Consider the following 8,531-nt stretch of genomic DNA (forward strand, 5'->3'; position numbering starts at 1 on the left):
TATACAATGAATTGATTGATATCAACAATCACCCTCTTTTGTGCTTGTGAAGACCATCATATGAATGCTTCCTAAAATGGTTTATAGGAACTAACCCTGCCAGCATGATTATTTTTTGTGTCAGCTTGAAGTAAAATTTTCATTGGTACATGATAGAAGTAATATCAAATCTTAAAATGTCAGAGAAATAAGTGATCTTAGAGAAACTATAGCTTACTACCTTTGAATTTACAGTGAGTAAACTAAAACAAAGAGAAAGGATCTGGTCCAAGTTCATACGTACATAAGTTAATGACCCAGTCACAATCCCATTTAGTGACCTTTAGACACATAACTCTGCCGGCGCGGGGGCTCAAGCCTGTAATCACAGCACTCTGGGAGGCCGGAGTGAAGAGATTGCCTGAGCTGACGAGTTTGAGAACAGCCTGGGCAAATTGGCCAGCTCTCATTTCTGCAATAAATCAAAAATTAGCCGGGCGCGATAGGGCGCGCCTATGGTTCTGGCTACTTGGAAGGCTGAGGCGGAAGGATCGCCTGAGCCCAGCAGGTCGACGCGGGGGTTGCCATAAGCGTGCTACTGCACTCCCGTCTGGGAGACTCCAGTTGGAGTGAGACTACAACTCAAAACAAAACAAAAAAACGGACACACAACTCTCCTTCTTTCTTTGTCAAGCAATCCCTGCTAGAGAATTTTCAGAAAATGAAAGTCACTCTCAGAATTGGGGGAAAAAACACCTAACTAAACATGTGCTGTGTGTGCATTTTATTTAATACAATAAATGACATATTTAGATTATTTATTATTCACATAAATACTTCTAAAGTATTGGTTTTGAGTCTTTTGGACTTTTAGGTTCACTAAAAATGTATCCCAAGTGACTGATTACAATGGCACAAAAACAAAATGAAGGAACAAGAAAAATTCTAAACACAGTCAATAAAACCTAAAGTGAATTAAAGTGAATTCATCAAGCTCTATGTTTTTACCTTTGTGACATTGAGTATAAGAACACTCAAATTTATGTTTTGGAGACTATGGCTCTATCTAGTAGTAGATTTGTGGAACTTTTTATGAGTATTTTTTTTCAAAGACTCAACAATTTGAAGCTGGCCTGTTTCAATAATCTTCTCAATAGTCTTCACATTTCATTGTACTTTACAGTTCATACATCATGTTTACTTCATTTGTCTTATCTGACTCTCACATTTAGTCTCAGAAGTTGATATGCAGAGCAATACTATCATTCTTATTTTATATAAGAGATAAACTAGAATTTGAGATGTTAACTATATTCTTTGACTGATTAGGAATTACTTAAATGTCCAGTTATTTGTACTTTCATGGAACATTTAGCACCTATTATATTAAGCACTCTGTTACACACTGGACAGAATGAAATAAAAGACGTGGTTCCTGCCTTCTTGAAGCTTAGACTTACAGGGCTACAGTCACATAAAAAAAAAAACAAACAAAAAAACCCCACAACAGTACATATTGATAATGGAAGTATGAACAAGCTATTTTGTGCTCATGAACCTAATTTTTTAGCATGTGTAGGAGCTGAAGCTTAAGTTATCTAAGTTTCCTTCTCACAAAGTAAACTTTATTTCATGGTAGGCACTTTTGGTTATAAGGACAAATGGTGTTGGAAATGAAAGACCAATAGCTTGAGCAAATTCATCCTAACTTCTGGAAAACTAATTCTAAAAAAGGTCCGGTTAGTCATCACATTAGTGGCCAGGATCTTTGTGTGAAAAATATGGTGTGTGAACTTGGAGGCTAATGCTAGAGGATAAACTTTGAAGAGACGGTGAGAAAGCAGTGATTAAGGAATGATTTGAAGAAACACTCTGACGCTTGTTAGTCCTGACAGAGCTAACAACGTCTCGTCTTTGGATATAATTCTGAGACAAAGAAAAATGCCAGAAAAAAATATGAAGGAACATGGATCTAACATGATGATGGATAGATAATTAACATTATTATGTTAATTAAAAATAATTATGGCTAATTTCCATCCTGAAGAAAAACCACACGTGGTGGTACAAATTCCAAAATACTTCCACCATAACTCTTTTTAAAAGAATTTTGTTTTAAATTTCAAAAATGTCACAATTTTTAAAAGTTAAATATTTATATGAAAAAGCAACCCCCTAGCCGGGCTTGGTATCTCAGCCTGTTATCCCACGCTTTTGGGAGGCTGAGGTGAGTGAATTGCTTGAGCCCGCGGGTTGGAGACCCGCCTGGGCAGCGAGACCTCATCTCTACAATAAATTAAAAAATCAGCCGGGCATGGTGGCGCATGCCTGTAATTCTGGCTACTCGGAAGGCTGAGGCGGAAGGATCGCAGGAGCTCCGGAGGCCGAGGCTGCTGTGGCCGGGAGCGCCCACTGCACTCCAGTCTGGGCGAAAGAGTGAGACTCCAACTCGGGGAAAAAGAAAAAAAAGAAAAAAAGAAAAAGCAACCCCTTTCTCATTTTACTTTTCGGAAGCTATGCCCACTTCAGAGGTCCCTGTAGGAATGTGTAGGTATTGTGACTTGAAGGGAGTTGAGAAAGGAACAGGAGACTTTCTAGGAGGTGTGGGCAAATAGCACATTCTTTTTGTTTCTTTTTATGGTTATATGAAGTGACTTTTAAAGGAACTCATGTAGAGTATGGAGATCTAAAACACTTTTAAAAATCACCTCTTAGGGCTGCCACCACTGTGAGATAATCGATATTAAAAACTCTGTGCTTATGCAAACATAACAAATCCACATGTATAGCTTTTTTGTTGTTATTTGGTTTTACAGAAAAGTGCTAATGTTCTGTATATTACCCTCCAACTTTTTATTATTAATTCAAGAACATCCATCTAGTATTAACATCATCTCATTCATACTTTTTAATAGTTGAATCATATTTTATTTTATTGATTAGCCAAAATTATAGACATCCAGGTTATTTCTAGTATCTTATCTTAACATGAAATTTTTATTCCTTAGGTATTTTTAATAGCAAAAATACACATAAAAACTATTTTTCTATGAAACTGTTACTGGTTTCAGACTATCACCTCAAATCAATATCTATTCTCAGACAGATTTTGGCCATTTCTAGATTAAATTCTACTCTATGGTGCTAGTAAAGAACTGTGTGCCCCAGTTCTATGGATTTGAAGTCATTTGAGAAATAGTTCTCCTTTCTGCCCCCAAGTTCTTTAGTTTATTAACACTTCTTAAGTGTTTGGGTATCTTTAATTCTAGGATTCTGGGAAAATTACAGATACTTTCAATAATGAGATTTTTCCATAAGATTAAAGTTTCTAAAAACAGCATTGCAAACAAAGCATTTTTATGACTTGCTTTGTAGGCCTCATTACCCAACATTAAGGTGAATGAGTTCATAATCTAATATTACCATAAAAGTAGAAGCAATTTATGCAAAAAAACAAAAAACAAACAAACAAAAAAAACAAACCTCTGGGGTAATTAAACCACATTTCCAATTTCATGTTACTGAATTGCCACACCACCATTCATATTCAGGTTACCACAGTTCTAATTCACTATGCAAATTGAAAGACTTAGAGAATCTCAGGTTTAATGAGTGCTAACTTAACCTCCATTCAGAAAAGAAAATTTCCCCCACATATTTTACTATGGGTTTAATTGCATAGGGAATATAATGTACCACTGTCTCTGGCAACTTAGTACCTCACTGAGGTGTCTTTAAAAGATGAATTAAGCTTTATGGGAGAAGTTCATGTTTTAACCAACTAGTGTTCTCTGAAAGATCCCTCATCAGCATGATCTTGCCATTTGATGTGATTTTCCCAAGGACTGAAGGATTTGCACAGATTTAGTAAGAGAACTCTTTTCTGGGCTGGCTAGGTAAGATGGGAAGCATATATTTTACATTCTGGGTGCCACAAATGTTTATTTAAAAACTGACCAGTATATCTCATATGAGGGATAGTAGAAAGTCTTGGAAAAAATGACATGTGGCAAACTGTGAATGGAAATAGAAAAGTTTGACTTGAAAGACTTGGAGAAGTTACCTGCAAATACTTGCGAGGGTTACATAAGAAGAGGGCGCAGACTTTCTCTGAGGCTCCAGAGGTAGATTTACTGCCCTTTAAACAGACTCAGATTTGAGCTCTTTTGCATAGATGGGCACTACTGCATGAGTGGTACAATTCTTCCACAAAAATATGCATTGACTACAGTATATTATTCAATGTACTACAGTGGTGAACAAGACAGAGTCTCTGCCCTCATGGGCTTATAGTTTATTAGGGCAGAATGTAGAATTGGAGGCCAGCTGTGCAGAGGGTTGTGGAGGGGACACTATACCCATAATATGCAATTCTCCAGCCATAAAACACCTATATATTTTAAGTATGTCTTTGCTCATATTATCTTTTTTGGAGAAATTTGCTTTTCTTCCTTCTTCAGCATATTTCTTTTGGAGTACTATCTAGACTTACCGAGGTATAGGTCATGCCTGGTGGTTGTATTTTGGCGTCTAACCACGAGATAAGACTTCTGTCTGTAGAGTAACTTTGAGTAGTTTACTATTCTCTGTCTTTTCTGAGTGGCCTCTTAACTGAACTGTGCAGTTATTTATAAAGTAGTTTTAAGGGTCCAGCTAAAAGAGACTATATTCAGGAACTATATTCAACTAACAACAGGCAGGAAATTTGTCACATCTTGATTTTAATCTGTATTAATACTTGACAAGAAGAAAGCCATTACATGTGAATACCTTTGAATATATCATTGTACTTTTTTCTCAACGTATTTTTGTAATATTTAAACATATAAGACATGTGTGGTGAAAAGCCCTCATCAATACATGCAGTAAATTTTAAAATTCACCTTTTAAAAAATGAAATAGGAACTGAAAATGGGTAACTAGTAAATCAGTGAAATAAATATTCTCTGTTCAAGAATTTCCAAGTCTTTAATAAAGTTTAATGACTTACTTTCTAGACTTATGTCTTTCTGGCACACTTGCCCTCTTGTATTCTGTGCCCTATCTGTACTGAATCTTTTTCAGTTCTTCAAGACTCTCATTTATCTTCAGGGCATTTACACATGCAGTTTCCTCTTTCTGAAATATCTTCATGTACTTTCTTAGCTGGGCTAACTCCTCATCACCATTTGGGACTACAGTTAAACACCACTTTTTTTTTCTTTTTCTATTTCTTTTCTTTCTTTTTTTTTTTTTTTTTTTTTTTTGAGTCAGAGTCTCACTCTGTTGTCGAAGCTGGAGTGTTGCCATGGCACAATCATGGTTCACCTTAGCCTTGGCCTCCTGGGCTCAGGTGATCCTTTCTTCCATGTCAACCTTGCTCCTGAGTAGCTGAAACTACAGGTGTGTGCCACCACACCTAGCTAATTATATCACTTTTTCAAGTCTTTCTTTGAATTTTCTGCTTATTTCTGTCTTTCTTTTGAATTTTCAGGTTATTTACTTTGCTATACATCCAGATAGTACCATGTGTAATTCCTCTGACATAATATCCATTGGTCTACTTTTTATGGTCTTTTTTCTCATCGAATTCTAACTTCTGTGAGAAGAGGGACCAAGCCTATCTTTTCATTCATTGTTTCATAAGTGCTTGGTACATAATAAATGATCAATAAATGTTTTAAAAATGAGTTGTTAAATGAAAGTACAGATGTAGCTATATTTAAGAAATTTTTATTGAGGGTCTGAACCTTGAGTGTATTATATATTTCTGATATTTGGCTTTTCTGAGATAAGGAAGATAGTTTAAGGGTAGTGGAAGAGAGGATCATAAAAAAATGTTGCCTTAATATGTTCTCAATTGCCTTGTTTTTGAAAAATATATAACAGTTCATTCAAAGAAAATATAAAAACAAATTAAAGCAAATAGCTATAAGAAGGTATGACTGAAAATAACTTGGGCGTATCAAATTCAGAGAATTAACATCCAAAATTAAACTCATTAAATTCCAACCTTCACTTCAACCAATATACTCCCATTCTATGTTTCATATTTTGGTAACTGGTTATTCAGTTTCGCAGTCCACAGTTCAGGGAGACTTTCTGGATTTCCTGCCTACCATATCCAACAAGTTTATTCTAAAATGATTATGAAATCCTCTTCTTGACCCTCACAGCCACTCTTTAGTTTGGCCCCTTCAACCCAGGCAATTCCTGGACTAATGTAGTCACCTTTTAGCTGGTTCCCTGCTTCCATTCTGGAAGCCTCCTCTAATTCATTCTTTTAAAAAAATAAATATAAAAAAATAAAAACAAAGCTTTATATAGGTATAATTACCATACAACAAATTGCCCATATTTAAAGTATACAATTTGACAAGTTTAGACAAATGGGTCATTTCTGTGAAACCACAACCCAGACAGTGAAAATATCCACAACTCTCTCAAAATTTCTTCATGCCCTTTTATGAACCTTCCTTAACTTCCACTTTTCCTGACCACCTCTTCCCCAACTCTAGGCAACAAGTGATCTGCTGCTTACTGTCACTGTAGATCAGCTTGCCATTTCTAGAGTTTTATGTAAATGGGATCATACAATATGCATATTTTTTATTAAGTTTGTTTCATTCAACATAGTTATTTTGAGATTCATTCATCTTGTTATGTGTAGGAATAATCCATTTTTAAAAATCGCTTCATAGTATTTCATTGTTTGGATATACCACATTTGGCTATCCATTCCCCTGATGATATTCATTAAATTTGTTTTCAAGTTTTGGCTATTATAAATAAAGCTGCTATGAACATCCGTGAACAAGTCTTTGCATAGACATATGTTTTTGTTTATCTTAGGAGAACACCTAGGTGTAGAATGGGAGGTATATGCTTAAATTTGTAAGAAATTGCCAAACTGTTTTCCAAAGTGGTTGAGCCATTTTGCATTCCCACCAACACTATGTAAGAGTTCCATTTCCTTCATATTGTTTCCAGCACTTGGTAGAGTCAGTCTTTTTATTTTAGAAATTATATTATATGTGTAGTGGTATCTTATTATGGTTTTAATTTGCCTTTCTCTAATGACATGATATTAATCTTTTTTTTTTTCATTGAGTTTGAAGAATTTTTTAAAACATGTATTCTGGATGTAAGTCCTTTATTAGAAATATAATTTGCTAATATTTTTCCTCAGTTGGTGGCTTGTCTTTTTAGTCTCTGCACACTGTCTTTTGAAGATAAGAACTTTAAAATTTTGTTAAAGTCCACTTTATCAGTTTTTTCTTTTATGAATCATGTTTTTGGTGTATCTAAGAAATCTTTCCCTCACCAAGGTATATTTTCTCTTGTGTTTCTTCTGGAAGTTTTATAGTTTTAGGTTTTACATTTAGATTTATGGTATCCATTTTGAGTTAAGTTTTGTATATGGCATGAGGTATGTAACAAAGCTCTTTTTTTTGCATGTGGATATATGAATGTTGGAAAGATTAGTCTCTCTCCACAGTTTTTTAGCAGTTTACTCTCTTTCAGTGCTTTAAAAAATGTTGCTTTAATATGTTCTCAATTGCATTGTTTTTGATGAGAAATATACTTTATTTTTATTTTTCTGTATGAAAAGTTTTTTTCAGGTTGATTTTAGGAGTTTTTATCATCATTGGTTTTTACGTGCTTTAGTATAGTATGTTTTATGTGTCTTGTACTTCGTTTTCACTTTCTTTCTTGAATTTTTAAGCTTGACTTTTCATAACAGTTTGAATTTTTTCAATCATTATTTCTTCAATTCCTTTCCTCCCTCATTTACCTTGCTGGAAACTTTGATAACATGCATATTAAGTTGCCAGACATTGTCCACACAGGTCACTGGCACACTTTGCATTTAAAAAAATTTTTTCTTTTTTAAAGAGCCCTAATAGTTAAAGCAATCCTCAGCAAAAGGAACAAAGCTGGAGGCATCACCCTTCCAGACTTTAAACTTTACTACCAGGCTTCAAGTAACCAAGACAGTATGGTACTTGTACAGGAATAGACACAGACCAGTGGAATGGACAGAAAATCAAGAAATAAAGCCACGGACCTTCAACCAACTCATCTTTGACAAAGCTGACAGAAACAAACACTGAAAAAAGAAAACAATATTTAGCAAATATTGCTGGGAAACCTGGCTAACCACATGAAAATAAATAAAACTGAATCTCCAATAGCCACTGTATGCAAAAATTAACTAAAAATGGATCAAAGACTTAAATGTAAAGCCTTAATAAGAATCATAGAAGAAAACTTAGGGAACACTCTCCTGGACATTAGCCTAGGCAATGAATTCATGGCCAAATCCTCAAAAGGAAATGTAGCAAAATTGACAAGGTGGGACCTTATCAAACTAAAAAGTTTTTGTACAAAGAAACTATCAAGAGAGTAAAGAGACAGCCTACAGAAAAGGAAAAATATATTTGCATGGTACTTGTCTGACAAAAGCCTAATGTTCAGAATCTATAAGGAACTCAAACTAATTGAAAAGAAAACAAGCAAACAACCTTAAATAGTGGGCAAAGAACATTAACAGACAATTCTCAAAGGAAGAC

This window comes from Carlito syrichta, unplaced genomic scaffold (assembly GCF_000164805.1).
Source record: "Carlito syrichta isolate Samal-C Ts95f unplaced genomic scaffold, Tarsius_syrichta-2.0.1 Scaffold304646, whole genome shotgun sequence".
NCBI classification, from domain to species: Eukaryota; Metazoa; Chordata; class Mammalia; order Primates; family Tarsiidae; genus Carlito; species Carlito syrichta.